The sequence below is a fragment of the Chrysoperla carnea genome, chromosome 5, assembly GCF_905475395.1.
Source record: "Chrysoperla carnea chromosome 5, inChrCarn1.1, whole genome shotgun sequence".
NCBI lineage: Eukaryota > Metazoa > Arthropoda > Insecta > Neuroptera > Chrysopidae > Chrysoperla > Chrysoperla carnea.
Genome location: NC_058341.1, coordinates 35,203,620 through 35,227,420, shown reverse-complemented (window position 1 = coordinate 35,227,420; position 23,801 = coordinate 35,203,620). Strand labels below are relative to the sequence as shown.

General features: G+C 31.0%; 2 long non-coding RNA genes across 2 annotated transcripts; both read right to left on the bottom strand.

The window, feature by feature from the left end:
- Window positions 1–14,701: 14,701 nt before the first annotated feature.
- Window positions 14,702–15,749, bottom strand: LOC123299749. The gene is made up of 3 exons (XR_006535359.1): window positions 15,641–15,749; window positions 15,094–15,242; window positions 14,702–15,026 (listed from the first exon to the last, which is right to left on the bottom strand). It is a non-coding gene; the product is annotated as an uncharacterized LOC123299749 (long non-coding RNA).
- A 5,324-nt stretch (window positions 15,750–21,073) lies between these two features.
- On the bottom strand, window positions 21,074–22,121 carry LOC123300781. The gene is made up of 3 exons (XR_006535395.1): window positions 22,013–22,121; window positions 21,466–21,614; window positions 21,074–21,398 (listed from the first exon to the last, which is right to left on the bottom strand). It is a non-coding gene; the product is annotated as an uncharacterized LOC123300781 (long non-coding RNA).
- Between the last annotated feature and the right edge of the window lie 1,680 nt (window positions 22,122–23,801).

Genomic DNA, 23,801 nt, shown 5'->3' with positions numbered 1-23,801 from the left:
GTCGCACTGAAAGTTCTTTGCAATAGGATGTATGAGCATACAAAATCCAATGAGCCTTTGCTCCAAAAATATTTTATTGCTTCAAAAAACGTTCGTTATCAAGTAAAAACATCATGTGAAATCAATTTTTGGTTAACATAAATAACTACGAAAATATGAAGAATTTGAATGTACAAATAAAAAGAGAATAACACTTGGTGACGTGGCTTGCTTTGCAAGAATAAGATAAATAATTTAATTGCTTATATCTTTCATGTTTATCAATCGATTTTAATTTTGATTTCAGATCTTCAGAAGATACATTGAAATCAACATCAGGACAAAGGCCTATTCTGAATTCCACGACAGAGGATACCCGAAAAATATTATAGTTAAAAAATAGCACTGTCTACAAAATTGGTGTTATAGTCAATATTTATATTTTGTGTAAAATTCCTTGACAAGATTTATTTTTGGTGTAAATTTCCTTTAATTTTTCAACACATATTTCGGACATGCCAGAGGTAACTCGTGTTTTTTTCTACGCTATGAAGGTCATGTTAGTACCAAACAGCCAGATCATTTATGACTAGCCAATTATGATGAATGAAATATACGTTTCAAACTTTAAGCTTTCTTCAAAGCTTTAAAACGTTTATACATTTAAAACTTCCTTTTTTTACATTTTGAGCTAATTTAATTTCAATCTCTTTCCAATTTAAAATTTAGGTAACTATACATATTGATTTTATACGTGATAGTTATTCAAGGCTCTATGAGATCCATGGTCTGGCGTAATTAAATGATTAATATTTACGCTGTAGAGGTCACCACAAAAAAGGAAATCATAAAATTAATTACTTATAAAAAGTAACAACTTTTATTTGAAGTATTCTTTCGTAAACATTACTGTTTGCCCGTGAGGGCGCAACTTAGGAAAAAACTTTGCTGTCCATTTTCTCCAGACAATAAAAAAGTGCATGGATTTTTTTTCAGGTTTACTTCAACTAGTGGTTTTGTAAAGCAACAAAAAAAAAAATAGAAAAGCAACAAAAAAATTCCAGAAAATACTTCGAAAATTCCATTCACAGTGGACTATGGTAGAATGGAATAAAGAATGGACTACAATTCAAGATTATTTTGAAAACAAAAAATATCGATCACATTTTCACGGACAGAAGACAATAAAATTTTAAAATAATTATGAGTTAATGTATAAAAGTTTAAACACTTATGACCTAAATTTTTATGTAAAACCAATTTCAAATATTAAATAAAATGGTATTAATTTTATTATTTATCTTTTAATTAGAAAATAAATCCTATATATGTAGTTATTATTGTAAGATTTTTTGTTAAAATTAAAATTTCTAAGGAAACACTTCCACAAGAAAAATTGAGGGCATGAAATATTCAATAAAAATTTCACCTATAAAATCAATAAAAAAAAAACCATTAAAGATATCAATATCAATAATTTTTAACTAAATATATACAGTTAATTGATATTTTTTTCGTGCTAGTATTGAATTCATTATTGGAAAAAGGATATCAATATTCATATTAATGCATATTTCCGTTTTTATTGAATTAAATCTATAATTAGTGATAATCAAATGTATGAATGCAGTAAATAGTTACAATTTTTCTGTCTGTCTTTGTTTTGTAAAGTCGGATTCATACTAATGGTAAAAAAATTTTTTTTCTTTAAAAGGTGCATGCAGGGATTATATTTGGGCCATTTTCCATACCAAAAATTACTATATAGTTCAGGACCAGAAGAAACCCGTCCGCCGTTTAAGGTACTCTCCTATGGGATTTTTTAAAAGTATGAATTTATCTCCTTAGTGAGAATTGTTTGTGTGGATTCTCTCAGTTCCTAGAAAAATTACAATAACTAATTTTTGGACGGGCTTGCGAGGTTCCTTCTTGGAAAATAAAGCAAAACAAACGAAGCACTGAAATATTTAGTTCTGTAATTCTGTTAGTTGCTATATTCATCAGTTTTATTAACAAAAACAAAAAAAATTGGAAAATTTCAAAAATGACCATCATATGTTTAACATTGCTATATTATTTTTGGCTGATTAAATTAGGCTGTCCCAACTTGATCAAGGCAGTCATGTATGCCCGTTTCTTGGATTCTTTTAAGCTGCGATATCTTTAAGCCACTCCGCTTATCTCAAGTAGTAATTCGCCTTTCAATTTTCCAATTTATAAAAAATCGCATAGTTTATTTTTTTATTTTTTGGTTCGACTTAACAAAATAAATTGCACTGATTAAAGTCGACTGCATTTATTTTTCTTGCTTATTTTTTTTGACGTTACATAGCTCTAATTCAAAATTTTTTAGAATATTATTCTCAAATGTTTAGCTTTGAAATAGGAATTTTGTTACTTTTTGTTATTGTTTCGTTGTCATATATACGATATTTATTTACATCATGGTCTCTCGATTAATTGATGTTTTTAATATGATACATACAGTGTAAACTAAACTGACAAATATCTTGTCTAGTAATGATGTAAATAAATATCGAATACATGATTAAAGTAAACAATAACAAAAAGTAATAGTAATAAATAAGTGAATAAACAAATTAAAAATAAAAATTCAATGAGTTGAAAAATTCCATTCTGTGTCTAGAACTCGAATAGCTTAATTGGTAGGGCGCTTGACAAGAAACCAAGAAGTACGGGTTCGAGTCTTGGTTCGAGTGTATTTTTTTCAATTCCCTATAATTAAGAATTTTGTGTTGATGTGGACCAGCCAAACTGTAACATTGCATTAAAGTGTATGTATATGATGTATTCTTTCACTTTTTACAACGTTTTTTTACTCACACACTGAGAGCATCTTAAGAGAAAGATTCAGATGAAGACATGACCTTTTGACATTTGAATATAACAAAAATATAAAGAAGAATTATTGCAATTATAAAAAAATACAATAAAAGAAAACTATAATCTCATAAAAAATAGAAATTAATTTATTAAAATAAAATGTTCTTTTTTTTAAAGAAGAAGAAATTTATTAAAATTATTATATTATTGTATAAAAATAAAATATATCATATAATGACTTTCTAAATTAACCTTTTCTTATCATAATCCTCAATAAATTCATTATGTATTATAATTATAATTACCAAATATTGCATTTTGGGTTTATGTAAACTGGGCACTTAATCTGTATATTATTCTTAAATGGCAAGTAGATAATTCTAAATATCAGCTTAACATTTTATTTTAAAATTGAGCAAATTGATAAAAGTTTTTTAAATCATTTTTGTTTAGATAATATTCCATTCTGTGATTTCTTATTTTTATCGTAGGAATATCCTTTTAAGCCCCGAACTATGTTAAATATATTTTTCACTGGTGTTTTTCTTAAAAATTATTATTATCGAATCGGGTGTGGACATGAATCATAAACTCAGAGTCAAACATATTTGGAAAGAGTACGAACTAAAGTATGAAAGCGTTTTATTTTTTTTAAACTTAACATTCAACTAAAACCATGAATGTCGCGTATACACCATTATACTTCATATTTTCTCTCCTTTTTCGATCTAATAATGCGGCGAATGGGTCTTAATTCATGTATCTTAATAACTTACTTTAAGTATAGATTCAAATAAATTATTTGATACTTCTACAGTTTCATAATAATTAAACTATTAAAATTCTTTTCACATTATTAAAATGACAATCGTTTTATAAAATAAAATTTTGTTTGCCCAATATGTGCGATGTTCTTTTCACCGTATTAAAATGACTAACAAAACTATAATAGATTGACTACGGCGTATACCTTAGAATTATTAGAATTATTGTTTTGAATGACCTAACTATTTTACCATTTCACTTTTCGAAATAAATGGAGCCATGTTTATTTGACCATTTATTTCCATAATAATTATTTATATGTTAAAATTATATGTCATGCCTTTTCCAAACTGAATCGATTTTGAAGATAATCGCCAATTTTTTTGTTTTTTCGGATATAAAACTTGAAGCTCGCACATGAAACAAAGCTAATAACAATCTCCGTTAAATTACCTTTCAAGTGAAAACAAAAAAATTAAAATCGGTTCATCCGTTTAAACGCTACGATGCCACAGACATACAGACACACACAAAACTGGGGTTAAAAAGCAGTATTTCAGAATATAAAAATCAAACAATATTTTTTCTCACAATGGAAGTGCAGAAATTAAACCAATAAAACATGAAGCACTATTATTTTTTCAACGGGTTTCGTATAAAAATAATACCTCTACGAATAAACAAAATTTTATGTGTAATATCATTGTTACCAAATAAATATACTCTGTATTAAAAATAAAATCTTAAAATAAAAAACTAAATATATTTAAAAAACAATAAATATGTATAATGAATTGAGTAAGTTTATACTATTACAATATCTTTGAAGTTTATAAATATAAAAATGAAATTATCATAAAAAATTATTAAATTAATGTTTAAATGAATGTGACAAACAACTTTTTAATAATCTTTAAAAAACATTAAGTGTTAGATGAAATCTTATTTTTAAATAAAATATTACCTTTATAAAATACATTAATGTTTTTTTCTTTTTTTGTAAAAGAACCTGCCAACAATTCACCATCGAAATTTGGTAAAATATGTTGATTTTCTGGGGTAAATAAGCAGCAATTCCACGTATGCCAAGTATTATCTTTTTTCATGTAATATAAAAATTATCATATTAGCAGAAAAAACGGTAATTTTGGAAAACTAGTTTACTACACCTTTTTGCATATTTATTTTCATTTAAAAACTACACCTTTTATAGGTACAAATAAATTTTCTACCGATCTGTATATTTGGTTTTTCCAATTATTCGAATTTCGCCTAGAGCATGCTAAAGGATGTCTTCTTCGCAACTTCAAGAAAACTATCCATGGTATAAACAAAAAACCATAGAACATATAATCTTTTTTATATCACTCGCAACTCTAGTTCGTAAGTCCATTAGTAGAAATTATATTTTTATGCTATTTAATTAGACGTCAACTTTATATTAAGGGTCGCAAATCTACAATAAACAAGTTAAAACAACACATACATACATGTCACACATACATAACTGTAATTTCCATATTACATACTATACAGTGATGTTTACGAAAAAAAGTTTCAAACAAAAGTTGAGTATTTTTTTAATACTCAAGTATATATTTCTTAGATTTAAACTTTTGTTCTATCTCTAACGGTTTACAAGATGAGTCCTACGGACCGAAGACCCAATTGATCTATGTTGCTCATTTACGAACTCGACCTCACAGACAAGTGAAAATGGACTAATTAGGTGATTTTATGAACAGCAATACCAACATTTTGTTCGTAGCATCAATATTTTTTAGCGTTACAAACTAGGGACTAAACTTAGTATACCTTGTATATTACATATATGCATGGTATAAAAATTGGAAATGTAAATGAAAAAGTATATGAGATACAAAACACACTTATGTTTTCTTTTGGGACGGTCGTGTCGAAAATACGAAAATGCGTGGAATGAAAAAATATAATCTAAATGCTTCGTACAAACGGGATATAACTCTCTAATTGTGGTAGATACATTAGTTAATTTTCACTTGATACTGGGGAATATTATAATGTACAACTAAAAATAACCTTTGAATCTTTGATGGTCTAGAGGTTAACTATTTTTAATTTAATTAAAACATTTAAAATATTCACATTTTCTAATTTTCTATACCATAATTAAATCAATCATATACATTTTTTTAATGAATATGCAATAAATAATAGATATAATAACTATAATTTTTAAATACCAATTGCAAATAAAATTTAATATGTATGTATGTATGTATCCCCATCAATTGATTACAATCTATTCTTCTTAATAAAAAAACAATAATTATATTACATAATTGTGTTTGATTTTTAATTAACTATATCTGTGTATTTTATTTATTTAAACACTTCGATTTATATACTGCCTAACAAAATTATGGGACCAATATCTTAACGACAGAGTAGTCTTGAAACTATTGGAAGCTAAGGGTAAATTAGGATAATGGATAAAATATATCATATTATCACTTTTGTTTGGCTTTAAACAATGATCGAAAAGCGATTAGTTTTTTTTTTTTTTTTTTTGACCAAAAGGATTTGCATTATATAACTTAGACATTTTATTTGTATACTGGCAATTTTGCCCAAACGTCTAACACCTTGTCGTGATGACTATTGCAGAATGACGTGAAGTATAAAATAATTTACCCACCTAAAAATGACGACGATGTAAGCGTAGAAAATAAAAACCTTCATTTGCAAGCAATTTAAAATTGGACGAATATTGTATTGGGCCAAGCATGGAAAACAAGACTGACCCAGTCTTGTATAAATTTCTGAAGATCGTTTTGAGGTTGGATTTCAATTCTCGCTGAAGCGAGGGTTTGTTTGGCAAAAAAATTTATTTCGTGGTTTCAGACGACTTTAGTTTTTGCATGAATAGATGCATTAGGTAATATAACACTGTTTATAGTATAATAACTTAGGCCTAATTAATTAAGTTTGGTCAATTTTTGGATGCTAAAAAACTAGACTTCATTTAGTATTGCCTCCTGAGTATCTCTCATAGTGTCATTTGGTTAAGTTTAATAATTTTATGGCGCTAAATCTGGATAATTTTGTAAAGATGTGTATCTATATCTATTGATATTAAATCGAATAAGTAAATGCGGTTTATAGAAAGTAATATTTATATGTGTTTGTATATACCTATTATTTAAAAATTATTGGAAATGAATATACATTTATAGAAATTGCATAAATCAATAAACACAACAAGAATGAATATCTCAATAATTTCAAAGACTGATGAATTAATTGACAATACAAGAAGCAAAAAATATAAGTGAAGAATCTATTTATTTTATTAAATTTAAATAAATATATTCTACTAATAAAGAGCTTTACAAATATTGATTAATTATGTATTTATGTTAAAATAATTTTCTATTTATACACTTTTTTTTGTCTTTATTTGTAGAAAAAATTATCTTCAATTGACATTATTTCTTTTTTTCTCTTTTCTAAAATATAACTTAAGGTAGTACTATTGGTAATAGTATTTTCATTCAGCATTTGAAAATTGGCATAGTTGTCCATTATCATAATTAACCAGTTAAATTTTTAGGTGCCTTCAGAGAAGTGGAAAAAAATATTTTAAAGATATTTTAACATTGATCCTTATGGGAAATTACAGATATTATTTTATTTCACAAAACTGGACGTTCAGATTTTCAGTTCTCTGAAGGCCCCTAAAAATTTAACTGGTTAATTATGATATAATAATGGATAACTATGCCAAGTTTCATTCAATTCTGAATGCAAAGTCTATTACCGATAGTACTACCTTAAATGAGCTATTTAATTGAATTTTTTTCCCAATGTTTAAGTTAATCGATATTATATCTGTTTTTTATATCGATTTTCAAATAAATTTTTTCTTGTTTAATTTTATATTCACAATACCATACTATTTTAAATACCACGAACGTAGCTGTAGCTTTCACAAAGGTAGGGTTACGTGAGGAAGGCTAACACAAAATAAAAGAAAATTGAAGTATTTTCCTCTACTGAATGAAGTACAGGAAAATTTATATTTCAAGATGCTTATAAAATTTACTTTAAAAATACTTATTATAATGAAATTGGATATTCCTCCATGTCTGTGCTTACCTTATAAATTTTTTTAACTCATGTTTATTGTAAACAGGATTGATTTGTTCACCAAATTACTTTATTTGAACTCTCCGGCACAAAATCAGGGTGTTATCAGTAAGAAGTTGTTATGTATTTGGAGCTTTCTATTAAGATCGTTTAGTAGGATTAACTCACTCTTCGTTAATTTGGATAAAAATGTGTTCATCAATTTGAGTGAACGTATTTCCTTATTCTTGAAATAAGTGAGAACTATAGGCATATGAGGTGTTAAGCTTTTGTCATTAAATTAAGTGTTTGGTACACCCCCCTTCGCATTATTGTACTCACCTGGGAAAATTTTTGCTGCATTATGTTAAAATTCCGTCTAGGAAATGTTTAGTTGGGTTAATGAGATTACGCATACAAAGTTCAGATCCAAAAAAAAAAAAAAAAAAAGTTCTTGCAGCTTCTCTAAAAAGTGTTGAGGCCACTTCGCAAATTGGTAACATCTGTCTTTGGATTATTGTGAAGAAACTAGTTTGAATGAAAAATATGAAACAGCTCAGCTTATTACCATGAATTGCTTTATGTATAAAATGATTTTGTTTTCATCTAAAACGTATAAAAACAATTACTTAGAGTTATTATTTATTCATGAATAGGTTCATAAATACTATGAGGTAACTATTAGAAGCTCCGCGTATTGTTTACATATTATTTACCTGTACCTAAGTATATTTCGTGTTTTATCTATTTAACTTTCAAATCACGCTTCAGACGATCCAATTTTCTTTATACTTTATTTATCATAAAATGCAAGTATACACTAATAATAATAAAATAATACATGTAATAATTATTGGTAATTTTTATTTATAAATAAATTAAAGTACTTATTGAATAAAAAATTAAATTATTATGTAAAAACAAATAAAAAACGAAAGTCTCACAATAACAGAAAATGTAAAAATACAAAACTAAATATTTATAATTCTCTTTGTGGACGTTCCCGGGGTTAAAACTATACAAAAGTTTTCCAGCAACATGAAAACGCACAAAGAAAGTTTAATTCATCGGCAGTTTTTACTTATTGACAAAAACTCATTTGTAAAATTATTAATTCTGTTTGACAGGAAAAAAATAATCGTATCCTATCGTATTATGATATAGTTTATTGTTCAGAATTTATTTGAAATGCAATCGAGAACATGCTATTATGTAAACATTATAGTCAAGCTTTTCCACAATCTAGTTTTCCCTGTTCAATATTCAAACAGTCATTATTAAGTATTCAGAGTATGGTATGAAATTCACTTTTTTTTTTGTAATACTTCGTTAAGACCAATAAGACTATGGCAAGCTAATTTTCATGGAGGATTTTATAGATAAATAGAATTCCAATTGGCTTGTTTTAATTCGAAAAATTTGTTCTATAACATCGCGTGCACCTAATATTGTAACTGATATTATTTCCATTCCAATTTTTTCTTAGAAAAAGCATTATATTAAAATATATGTACGTAAATATACTTAGTATCCGTTGGAAAAACATTAAGAAAATTCTTCGTTACACTTCACATACCATTCTGAAAACAAGACTTTATTGAAGGCTATATTAATTTTATAATATAATACACGCTGAATAAGCATCCGTAAACAATGAATAGGTAATACAGGTGAAAATTAGAATAAAAACTATTTGCACCATGAATGACGATATTAAAGGTGCCCACTAAATTAAGTTGATGGAAATATGCCCCTTATCGTACGGTATTTGTTTGCTGGTTGAGAGGTAAAACAAAACTGTAACAGACACGAAAAACTGACATCTAGGTTACCTAGGAAACTAAAACTTTATCAATCGATTCAACTTGCCATGAATTTTGAGAAAATGCAAAAATCTTTTAAACTTGCATATGTATTTTTTGTCAAAATTTTCTGTTTAATCATTTTAAAAAAATTGAGTTGTGGAAGTTATCAGAAGTTAAAGATAACAGAGATAATTTAAAATAAGTAGTACAATGCAATTTTTATGTTATAAATATCCTAATTAAAAATTATTTTTTTGTTTATTTATGAATATTTGATAAGTTTTGGACTTGCCAAAAGTGTCTCCAGCATACTTATCCATAACACTTAATGGAATTACTGTCTCTAATACAAAAATCTCGGCAATAATATTGTTTCGAGATATTCGATGGTGTTTTGGAGATTTTTTGAAGAATGAGCAAATCTTCATGAGTAATTTGAAAGACTAAATTTTTCACGCTTCATTAAATAAATCAATAAAAAGTAAAATAATTTAGTCTGTTATCGTCAGAAATATAACAATTCCGCACTAAAAAATCAATCTGCTAAGTATAAACATCTAATATTCATCACGAATATTAAACGTACCCGTACCTACATATTACAAAATTTTAAAAGTGCCAAAAAATTATTTCATTGCAAAATATTCAATTTCATCAAGAAGTAAACATTATTATTATTTGACAGCATGTAATTTTCATTTTATTTACATTAAATGCATATGTCAATAGTTGTTAAAATTTTTTTTTAAACAAATTTAAATGATTATAAAACAAACCAATTCAATAATAATTTTTAAATATAAAAGCATGTTTGTCCTTGAAAATATAATATGATCATCTTTTTATTATTGATATTTATAATTATTTATCAGACATACTTACCGCTGCTAACTATTCATACGTGTTTATGAACAAAATATGTATGTAAAAATTAATTTTTTTTATTCATTTATTATGTATAGTAATGAACCAAAAAATATATCCAATGTAAGAAATTGTAAATTTTTGTTGGGCTACGGTAAACAGATTGTAAACCCCATAGCCTATAAAAAAATCACTTATTATCACAAAATTTTTAGTTCTGAAAAATATCCCACTATTTCCTAATTTAAACTCCGTAATGTTTTCCTTTTAAAGCTTTGTAAGAGATTGTTCTCATATCTGAAAATACTGCAAGCTAAACCACGAAATAAAAACCAAAGATCTATTTCTGATAATTTATTCCGCAATAAAAGAGTAAAAACCACAGACGTTGCTTAAGTAATATTTGCCTACAAGAAAAAGTAGCTTCTATCGAATGAACATGCATTCAATAGGAACGCAATTTGCCATGTCGTTACAGCTTCCATAAGCGATTTTACAAATACAAAGAGTATGAGAAAACTTTTATTTTAAAAGAGGCTTTTATCCAGCTCTGTTAAAGTAGCACAACCAAATGTGAATTTCATAAAATGCTTATTGGATTCGTTTGTCCACCCTATAATTGAAAGCTTGGAGTCAAATTCATTAGGTTGGAAATCTTTTACGTGTTGGCGATATCAAATGTTGTTTTTTTTTTATTAATCAACCATCAATAAGTCAATAAGTTGGCATACGCTACATGAATTAATAATTTTAGAATTTCCTTGAAATTTAACTACAAACCTATAAAATGTATCCAGTTTTGAGTGCCTACTTCCAAGAAATCGAGTTTTTAATAGACTTCGATTAATTTTAAGAAAAAAGTCAGCATTCAATATTCACTTGCACTTTTAGGGACAAACAATTGCAATCCTGTTATTGTTTCATTGTTTTCCAAAATAAAAAATAACAATTTATTTTTTATTCTTTAATTGTATAGCTTTTTTTTTTGAAAAATTTACCTGAAAATTTGTTTATCGTCCTTTTATCTATGACACGGTAATAAAAAAAGATTAGATAGTTTAAAAAATGTCTTGTAGAGCAAAAATTCCTTCGAATTAATTAATGGATCAATTTTTTTTTTAGGGTTTGCGAAAAGTAAAATATTTTGAACTTTTTCAAAAAAGAACTATTATTGCTTTTTTAATCAGTTTTAAGCAAAAGACTCCTACGATTTTTTCTCTAGGCACTTAGGGTTTTGAAATAAAAATTCTTAAAAAGCTAAAAATGCAATATTCGATTTTAATAGAAATATTAGCTCAGCGGCTAACCCAGCTCCTGCGCTGCGAATTGTTTTTGTATATAATAGATATCTCAGTTGCTTCTCGGTTCAGTTATATGCTACCGAAGTCGAGTTTTATTTCCCATTTTAACTAAGTTAAAATCAACTTAACGAGGCCAACCTGGGCTTATAGTGAGTTTTCAAGCCTTGTACAATGTAATTGATTCTAATTTATAATTTTGCTAAATATAAGTTAATTTAAAGCTAAATTAGAAGATCAGACCAGATAAATTAAATTGTGTGCTCTCAAAACGTACTAAATTTTTTCAAATTTAGTCTAGTTAACCACCCCCCCCCCCCAAAGATAAAAAGAAGGTATTGATACCGAAAGTTTGACAGAAAATCATGGCTCATAAGAATCGTACCAGCTTCTTAGTCTAATTATATACAATTTAAAAATAATATTTCGCATAATCGTAATAATAAAAATAATTGTGAATAGAATTTCATTTTAAAAAGTTTAAAATTCTTCTTAATTAGACAAAAATAAAAATAAATTCATGTTTTAGTACACTTTAATGCTATACCACTTATATATTTTTCTCTCCGCAATTTAATAGATAAAAGAACAAAACAAACAAAAAATAAACACCGGAAATATAAAATCAAATAAATAATGCTCATAAAACGATGATTTATTCTTATGAATAGAAGAAATGAACTTTAATAAAAATAATTAACATAAAGAAAGTGCATACATAATTAAATAATGTTAATTAGGTATGTATTTTTAAGTCATTAAAAACATCTAAAAAATAATATGTACGTGCTATTATACAAAAAAAATATAGTCCGAGAGTTGATTAAGTTTTGCGGGAGCCGCAATCGAAAATGTAGGATACCAGAAACAGAATAGAACTAGATAAGACAGAAGGGGCTATTAGCAAAATAACATATACATATTTGAATAAGACTGGAGAAGTCTACAAAAAGGAGAGCATTCTTAAAGCAATCAAAGAGAAACTAATGCATTGTTTCTTCTTGGTATTTATTTCGGCGAAGTAAAATTTGTTAATCTAGATGTTGGAGAGTTTCATACCAACATTTTACTTCCATATTTAAGATATGAAACCTCCAAAAGAATCCTTACTACTGCAATAGAAAAATTTTATGAAATAAAAAGAATATTTCATAATTTACATAACTCATTTTTAAAGACAATATTTTTAGGGAATTATTATTTAAAGCAGTCAAAACCATTCAGTCTTTGATGCCTCCTCACCAGTCTCTGTAAATCGGCCCAGAAAAATGTTTTATTTCTTTTAAGTTATTGGTATTTTTACTATTAAATTTTTGAAATCTTAGTATTTAACAATAAATTTATCTACTGTTTATACAATTCAAGGCTCTTTCTTATATGTATCTTATTATCCCCAATTTCTTTTTTATTTCATTTTACTCTCTAACTAAGAAAAAAGTATAACTATTTCTTTTATTTGAGTGTACTAAGGTATTAGTTAAATTTTTTTTTGTTTTTTTTAAAATGGTATTATATAATTCTTTCATTTAATTAGATCGAATTCATTAATAAGTAAGTTTTATTATTCAATAAATATTTTACCGAATAGCATTATAAAAGGTCAACCAATTAAATTAATTTTCCTAAAACTTAAGTAAAATAATCTTTTTCAAAATCACGCTTTCAGTTTGAGCGGCTCAGGATATAAGAAACCTTTGGAAAAAGAAGTAATTTTGCTATTTTTATCTTAATGAGAGTTATAGTTAATCCTTGTCTTTCACTTGATGACATACAGTTTATAGGGCCAAAGGTTTTAATTGCGGTAAGTTATTATGGTTCCGTTTGAGTTCTGATGACAGTTCAAATGACATAGGATAGGTAATTTGATAAAATAACCAATATAGCGGGCGCAAATCCTTCAGTTGAAAATTCTTCAACAATGTAAACATTTTTTCAAAAAATTTAAAATACCGTGATAGCTGACGTCTTTAAGTCTGCATATTTCGAAGTGTCTCTGACAACACGGCTTATTGACCGCTGTAGTCGGTTTTTTAAAGTTATTTAAAATCTATTACATCGCTTACTAATCTAACTTAATTCATTTGTAAATCTAACAGACAATAATCGTTAGTGATAAATCTATTAAATAATCAGGAGATTGTGGCTGATGCTACCATACTCAAATTTACAAACCTGATGTATTTTGTACATTTAAGAAACAAGTTATTTCTAAAAATAAACCCAGTTGCATTTCAATATTTTTGTTTTAAATAAAAAAAAATATGTATTTTTAATAAGAGAAATTATGCATAATTTTTTTTGAAAGTTGTTATTACATCATATTAATAATAATATTTACCTACATATCAATAATATATGCGTTAATTATTTGTTATTAAATAGTACTTAGAACGGTTTGGTTCAATGTTTGTAGATTATTATTTAATATTTATTTTAATATGCAACAAGTGAGTAATTAATAATATTTGTTAATTATAGGTACTACTAGGTCTGTGATTACTTTTAATTTATATAAACTTATTGGTGTAAAAATTTATAGTCTTATATTTTATGCATTCCAAAGATTTTTTTTACAGCGATCAATTTAATCGTACCTAGGAACAAGTGAAATTTAAAAAATTTAAACCCCCGATAAATGTTTCGGGTACGGAACCCTTAACTCCCACTTCAAACATATATAAGAACACTCTACATTAAATTACCTTTTTCCTTAACAATTTTTGAGATCGTCGCCAATTTTTTAGTTTTTTTGGGTACTGAACCCTAAACTTGTGAACCGTTCAATTCGGTTCACAGTATTTTGATTGTAGGTTTGGCTGATAGTAATTAAAAATCTTTTAAATTAGAGTAGTAAACGCGATCAAAAACATTGGGACAGAAAAAGGTAACAATCATTAAAACACACGAACACGAAAAGAAATATTTACAAAGAAAATACAAAAAAAAATAGAAATAAATAAATAAATAAAAAACATAAAAAAACCCTATCTAAATCTAAACACACACACAAAAAAAAAAAAAATAAAATAAAATAAAAAGACTAACAAAATTAGTCAATTAAAAAAGTTGAATTAAAATCACGTTAGCGTGTGAACGGACGTTAGTACACACTAACGTGTGAATGACCACCACGCGCAACAATTATTAAAAGTTAACAAACAATAACAACGTAGTTCGGCGCATGAATACAGAACGAAGCTAAAAAGCTCAGACAATTTAAAGATGAGCGCTCTTAATAAAATCACCGTTGAATGGTACACATGAAGGATAAAATTTATTAAAATCAATAAGATACACGTTCGTGCCCGCAACGCAAGCACGTTTTAATATTACATCGTACAATTGATGGATTGGGCATTTTAATCTGGAAATAAAATAATTGGTTTAACTTCAAAGAAGTGGACTTACTTGAACGATCAAATTAATTATACCTGGACATTTCATCAACGGCTGGTGTTGTTTGTTTGGAGGTGTACGCTCGGTATTCTGTGGTGGTTTTTCCTAGATTTTCAAGGTACGTTGTTTTACTTTTGTTATCTTTCTTCTGTCCCACCTTGTATCGATGTAATTGGAGATTTACCTACAAAAAAATTCAAAAAGTTTAAATACGTAGTTTTCAAAAAAAAAAACGCAACTGAACCTTTCCGACGGATTTTAATTACATATATAAAATTTGTGTGGAACGTGATCAATACCGCGTTTTGGAAGTGTAGCGGACCACGAGTTAGACTGCCATTTAAGGGTGTCTCGAATTCTCGCTCGGCGCTGCCCTTCGCGGAATTTAATCTTCACGGTATTCTGCCCGGTGCAATATTAGAATAAATTGTGTCACGGGTCGGAGACAGAAGGTGGTGAATTGGTTCACTCCACACAAGAATTTAACTACAAGATCGGAACGGTTCAGTTTCAATATAGTTTCACATATTTTATAAAAAAAAAAGAAAAAACACTGAGTTAATTTAACAAACAAAACCTTACCTTAAAGAGGTTATGTCACATTGTACATTTATCTTGGAGAATATTAGTTTTATATTATTTTCTTTGTAATTCTTTTAATCATTTTATCTTGCAAGATATATTGTAAATTCTAAAAACAAAAAAAAGAATATTTTATATTTTAATTAAATAAACTAATCTAAGTGTAGAAATTACTTACATGTGTTTTGTTGTCTTCAAATACTTTGACATTTATTGATAGTCCATAGAGTTGTAGTCACTTCACAGACTACTACTCCATCCTAGACCGTTCCTTTGTCCACTTTAATTTTTTTTTCAGATTCGATCACACTTACTAAGATCGCGGATAAAAAACGCTTCCACTTTGTCAACATGCCACAGTTGGTAATTTAATAGAGGATTTTAATATAAAGTCCTCTTATAAATGCCAAAGTTGGTAGCATATAGCGTAGGGTAGTTGATCGAGTCTGGATTAGAAAAAAAAAAAAAAAAAAAGGATTATTGGCTCATAAGTTAAAATAAATTTTGCAAAAAAAAAAAAATACATACTACTAATTTTTTTTTCCATTGTTCGTACGAGCGCAACGTCTAGGTGAACTGCCAGAGGATGCCGACTACACGGTCCAACAAGCACACGACATCATCAGCAGATGCTCCAATGGTGGTTACAACAATCGCCGTCAACACAACAACGACAACAAGTAACACTGCTGGATTGGGTACCATTGTTGACGCAACTTCACCAAGTTACGCTACTCCGCCAGATATTCCAGGTGCTCATGGTATTACGACAATAGCACCATCAGTGTCGAAAGCCAATTCCACCCTACCCACGACAGTTTTGGCTGGAAATGTACCACAATCAACTATTGGTACGAGTCCTGGAAACGTACCGATATTGAATCCGGCGCCTGGTATGGTTCCACCTGCGTCGTCTGCACAACTGCATCAGTATTTTGGTTATGGGTTGGGGAGTGTTCCACAGTACGGACAAGCTCTTCCAACGTATCCATATCATGTGAATCATGCGCCAACTACGCAATCGAATACAACTCCATCACTTCATCCTGTTCTTGCGCCACCAGCACATGCAGGTCCGACTGGGCAACCTGCGACAACAACAGCAGTAGGAGAGGAGGACGCCACACCATCAAGAGTCATCCAGTTTATGCGTTCCCAAACACGACTCAACGCATCACACGAGCATGATATTCACGAGGTAAATCTCCAATTAAAATATTTATGTGAATCCATAAGTAAGATATCATGTAGCCAATCCTGCAATCAGAGTACGAATAAGTCGTTAATAAATTTATCGCATAGTAATGTAGGAGATAATATGTACAAAATTAAGTATCAGGCAAACATAGATACGTACTTCAAAGACTTCCCTCGGTGTGACGGCTCCAGCAAACCGAATATAATAAAATTCCTGGAGGAAATCCAAAAGCTCGCAGAGTTACACGTCCTGGAGGAGAAACCTCTTCTAACACATCTCCTCCAGTTTTGTGACGGAAATTTTCAAAGATGGTGGGCTACAAATATCCAATCTTATCCCACCTGGGACTCCCTTCGCTTCAGGATATTAGATGTATTTTTTGCGCCGGCCGAAAGGTCCCTGCTCATATCAGAACACTTGTATAGATGGCAACGTCCAGAGGAATTATTCACGGCGTTCATTGATGATATTAAACTCAAATCTAAAATCATTGGAGCCAACCTTAGTGAGCAGGAGATCATTACAATTCTTTGGGCTCGCATGAATAGGGCGACATATGATATCTGCAAATTTAGGATGGTACCGGATTCATTTGAAATACTTGACCTAGTAGCTCAAGAGGTGCGTCAAATAACGGATAGACAAGTAATGTACGCACAAATGGAGCAGAACTCCAGTAGGTCTAAACCTACAAAAAACTAGTTGAAATCTCCAATTACAATACAATCAACCAAACCCCGTCTCGTCCCCCCCATCGTTGTCTAATGGGACGTCGCAAATTATTATCAATTCGTTCACAACGTACTAGCCTACCTACAATACCCGTAACCATAGGACCTTGTACGTACGATTGCCTTCTGGATTCAGGGGCCACTCATAGTTTTTGTGATAAAAAATTGGCAACAGCTACAGTAAAGCTTGGTTTAGGCAAGATCTCCACCACAACGCTCCAAACTATATTAGCGGATGGTACTGTCACTAATGTCCATCAGTTGCTGACATGTTCTATCAGAATTGGCGGATTTACTTGGAAGACAGCGTTTCATATAATACCAAGCCTAACTTTCAGTTTAATCATGGGTGTTGATCTTTTAAAACACATGAAGGCTATTTTAAATTTCGAAAAATGCTTAGTGACCTTCATGTTCAACCCAAAAATACCCATCCCCATGTGTCCAGGGACAGTCTGTACAATAAATAACATCGTCACATCACCTACATTGCCGAAAACTCAATCTTCCCGTCTCGAAACGTTATTGAATCGCTTTAGTGACACAATCACCAACAAAATCGGTTGTGCTCGTGATTATTGGTACACCATACGTTTAAAGGACAGTATACCGGTACGGAGCCCACCCTATCCACTTTCACCCCCTAAAGCGCTTGAAATGGAACAGCACATCAACGGCCTCCTGGAGCAAGGCATTATCGAACCTTGCCGGAGTGAATACTCGGCTCCAGCCTTTTTAATAAAGAAAAAAGATGGTTCAAACAGGCTGTGTATCGATTATAGGCGCCTGAATGCGAAAGTTATCTTCGACGGCTTTCCCTCCCCTAATATGGAGAATGTTTTTCAGAGCTTGAGTGGCTCACGCTGCTATTCAGTGATCGATTTAACTAGCGCTTACTATCAAATAATGCTGTCCCCTGGGTGCCGAAAATACACAGCGTTCTCTACACCAACAGGCCAATACTTGTTCCGGACTACTCCCTTCGGATTAAGTGTCAGCCCAATGGCTCTAAACCGCTTGATCTTCGGGTTATTCGCAGACCTCCGCTATAAATGTGTTATCCCTTACTTCGACGACATTTTAATTTACAGCTCGAGCTTTGAAGAGCACCTAAAACACCTGGAGATAGTGTTCACTAGGTTACGAGATACCGGCTTAACGGTACGACCGGACAAAATGCAACTATGTCTACCTAGCATTCAATTCCTAGGGCATGTAATATCCGCGTCAGGTGTAGCTTTGGATAGGTCGAAGGTAGCGGCTGTGTTGGACCTGCGAATACCTCGCAACATTAAGCAACTGAGATCCTTCTTGGGGATGACTTCCTTCTTCTCGCGTTTCATCCCCAACTACGCCGAAATAGTTGCCCCGCTGAACGCACTCAGAAAAAAGGACGTGGTGTACCACTTCGGAGATGACCAAATTAAAGCATTCAACGCGGTCAAACAAGCTCTTACAGAAGCTCCAGTACTTGCCTTCCCAGATTTTAAAAAACGCTTCATCGTACAAACCGATGCTTCAGGTGTCGCAATTGCTGCTGTATTGCTTCAGGAACTAGACGGAGGCCAAAGAGCCATCCAGTACGCTAGCAGAAAATTAACCCCTGCGGAGGTTAAATATTCTGCATACGAACTGGAGAGTCTCGCTGTCGTCTGGGCCCTGGAGAAATTCAAACAGTACTTACTAGGAACACGGTTTCTACTCAACACCGATAGCGGAGCCCTAAGCTGGGTCATGAACCATCCAAAACAGCTTGGCCGAGTGGGAAGGTGGGTACTAAAACTCTCACGTTTTGAGTTTGACGTGGAACACATAAAAGGCCCCACCAATGTTGTAGCTGACGCCCTTTCAAGGCTATTTTCAATTAAAAAATCAAACGACGAGAAAAGTCCCACAGACAACTTCCATAAAAATTTGACAGACGGACATACAGGTAAAATTTCAGTTTTAGACGAGGTACCACAAACCTTTACCTCTCTGCAACGACAGCAAGAGGACGATCCTGAGCTACGGCTCATCATCCAGCGCCTACGTGCCGGAGATGATGTGATAGGCTATGAGTTACGGGACTCCCTTCTTCTAAAAATTGTAGGGAAAAATAGGTTGCGACGTATCCCTGTACCTAAAACTATGAGACAAATGCTTCTCTACTATCACCACGATGGAATAGCTTCAAACCACCCCGGCATTACAAAAAGTTATAGGGCCATTGCCCGTCGCTTCTGGTGGCCACGACTGTTTGAGGAGGTCCGCGGTTATGTTAGGTCCTGTCCGGAATGCCAGCGGTGTAAACCACACAATAAAGCACCTGGGGCCCCATTAGCTTCTAAAACTCCAGAACACCCGTGGGAGAGGGTCCACATAGATCACGTTGGCCCCTTAGTCATGACCAAAAACGGGTTCCGATATGTGCTCACAGTGGCGGATAGCTTCACGAAATGGTTGGAGGCCATTCCCGTAAAACGTGTTACGGCGGCTAACACCGTCGACAAGCTCAATAAGGTCTGGTTACGCTTCGGTCCACCTCGACACGTCATTACGGACAATCATAAGGCATTTACAGGCGAGAAATTTAGGCTCATGTGCCTTCGATGGGGTATCAAACACATTCTGTGCGCACCTTATAGACCGTCGAGTAACTCTTTCGTCGAAAGAATCCACAGGGACCTCAAGAGTGGAATGACTATTATGTTACGTCAATACGCAAACACCCACAAAGAATGGGATCAATTCCTCCCATATTTTCAATTTGCACATAATAGTCAATTCCACGAATCGATCCAATGCAGCCCCTCGACGGTATTTTTAGGACGAGCAGTTCCAACTCCATTGGACCTCCGGTGGAATTTGCATGAAATAATCCATGATGATCCCCCACCAGATCTCGATAAGGTCCGAGAGTCATTGGCGAAGGCACATGACAAAATGAAACGCTTCCATAACGCCAAACGTCCACCAGAACACCCTTTCACAGAGGGCCAAATTGTGCTACAGAGAGACCACGGTGGTCCCCAATTCGACGAGGCCAGAAAATTTATTCCCCGGTGGACGACACCCAGGAGAATACTCCGTTTTACAACCCCTGTTTCATGCGACCTCGAAGACTTAGAAACTAAAATAAGGTACAAAGCCCACGTCGAGGACCTGAAGCCGTTCATCGAAAGAGAAGAAATCAATTAATATCTTTAATAATATTCCGAAATACAATAGTATTTCTCCCTAAAAGTGGGGGAGACTGAACCGTTCAATTCGGTTCACAGTATTTTGATTGTAGGTTTGGCTGATAGTAATTAAAAATCTTTTAAATTAGAGTAGTAAACGCGATCAAAAACATTGGGACAGAAAAAGGTAACAATCATTAAAACACACGAACACGAAAAGAAATATTTACAAAAGAAAATACAAAAAAAAATAGAAATAAATAAATAAATAAAAAACATAAAAAAACCCTATCTAAATCTAAACACACACACAAAAAAAAAAAAAATAAAATAAAATAAAAAGACTAACAAAATTAGTCAATTAAAAAAGTTGAATTAAAATCACGTTAGCGTGTGAACGGACGTTAGTACACACTAACGTGTGAATGACCACCACGCGCAACAATTATTAAAAGTTAACAAACAATAACAACGTAGTTCGGCGCATGAATACAGAACGAAGCTAAAAAGCTCAGACAATTTAAAGATGAGCGCTCTTAATAAAATCACCGTTGAATGGTACACATGAAGGATAAAATTTATTAAAATCAATAAGATACACGTTCGTGCCCGCAACGCAAGCACGTTTTAATATTACATCGTACAATTGATGGATTGGGCATTTTAATCTGGAAATAAAATAATTGGTTTAACTTCAAAGAAGTGGACTTACTTGAACGATCAAATTAATTATACCTGGACATTTCATCAACGGCTGGTGTTGTTTGTTTGGAGGTGTACGCTCGGTATTCTGTGGTGGTTTTTCCTAGATTTTCAAGGTACGTTGTTTTACTTTTGTTATCTTTCTTCTGTCCCACCTTGTATCGATGTAATTGGAGATTTACCTACAAAAAAATTCAAAAAGTTTAAATACGTAGTTTTCAAAAAAAAAAACGCAACTGAACCTTTCCGACGGATTTTAATTACATATATAAAATTTGTGTGGAACGTGATCAATACCGCGTTTTGGAAGTGTAGCGGACCACGAGTTAGACTGCCATTTAAGGGTGTCTCGAATTCTCGCTCGGCGCTGCCCTTCGCGGAATTTAATCTTCACGGTATTCTGCCCGGTGCAATATTAGAATAAATTGTGTCACGGGTCGGAGACAGAAGGTGGTGAATTGGTTCACTCCACACAAGAATTTAACTACAAGATCGGAACGGTTCAGTTTCAATATAGTTTCACATATTTTATAAAAAAAAAAGAAAAAACACTGAGTTAATTTAACAAACAAAACCTTACCTTAAAGAGGTTATGTCACATTGTACATTTATCTTGGAGAATATTAGTTTTATATTATTTTCTTTGTAATTCTTTTAATCATTTTATCTTGCAAGATATATTGTAAATTCTAAAAACAAAAAAAAGAATATTTTATATTTTAATTAAATAAACTAATCTAAGTGTAGAAATTACTTACATGTGTTTTGTTGTCTTCAAATACTTTGACATTTATTGATAGTCCATAGAGTTGTAGTCACTTCACAGACTACTACTCCATCCTAGACCGTTCCTTTGTCCACTTTAATTTTTTTTTCAGATTCGATCACACTTACTAAGATCGCGGATAAAAAACGCTTCCACTTTGTCAACATGCCACAGTTGGTAATTTAATAGAGGATTTTAATATAAAGTCCTCTTATAAATGCCAAACTTGTACTTGCTAGGTAGAACACTCTCTAGGTAGAACAGAACACAGCCAGGCAGAACACTCTCCGTTAAATTACCTTTCAAACGGAACCAAAAACATTAAAATTGGTTCATTCGTTTAGGCGCTACGATGCCAGGCAGACAGAAAGACACACGCACATAACGGTCAAACTTATAACAGCCCTTTTTTTTAGTTCGGGGTTTAAAAAGAAGATCGAGAGGCATCGTGTGATACCCGGTTTAAGATATTAATTTTAGAAGTCAAATACTCGTTTGATCCTTTAAAGAATTTCATTTTATAGCTACTTTTAGTTTTTACTAAAGTTATATTTCTGATTTTGCAGCCAACACAAAATGTGGGTACATTACGTTTGATTTGATTAGGATATTTTTTATGGCATAACATAAAAAGACTGCATTAAACTTACTTTAAATTATCTCTGTTTTCTTTAATTTCTGATAACTTTCACAACTCAATTTTCTTAAAAGCATTCTATATTCTAAAAGGGATGGCTTTTCAAAAAAATATAAACATTTCTTCTTCTTAAACTCTTTCGACGTTTCCCAGCTTCCTGCGTTAAAAAAATATATTATCAAAAAATATCCTTCAACATACCCATATGGCAGACAAATAGAAAATGTCAATAAAAACTCAAAAATTGAAGAGATTGATTTCGTTTAACGTGAAAATTGACCCACGAGTAAATCGTTATTTCATAGCCTTTTTCGAAATTTTTCTAAATGCAGGTATTGCGTATCATTGAATTTTCCCTTCATTATTGTCTCATGTCAAGCAGAATATTGGCATTCGTGCTAACGTTCTACAAAAAAAAAGGTTCTTAAGTCTTTGAATGAATATTTGGGGAAACAATCGAAGATAATTTTCACAAACATAACCTTTTTGCTTTTAAAAGTAGCTACTTTTTAAATTTACATAATGTGTTTTTTAAATCGCCCTTTTTTCCTGGATATGGATATCCTTACTTTGGACTCTAGTTGGATAAGTAATTTGGACATAATTATTATTAAACAATTGACTTAAGTAAACGGATGTCCAAACAGAATAAAATTATAAATTATTGTAATACATATTTTATCAAATCGATAAATAAATCAATAGATATCAATAAAGACAATAAATAAACCAATCAACATTATTATTAAATCAATAAATTAAAATAAAATAATGATTTTTTTTTCTTCAATTATACTATTTATTATGTGCGTATGGTACCTGCATATAACATGGGTTACTTTGCTATAAAAGTATGAAAATGGTAATACTAAATAAAATATTTAAAGACATAAAATCAGGTCTGATCGTCTCGCTTGTGGCATCGTAGCTCCTAAATAGATAAACCCATTTTGTATAATAGTTTGT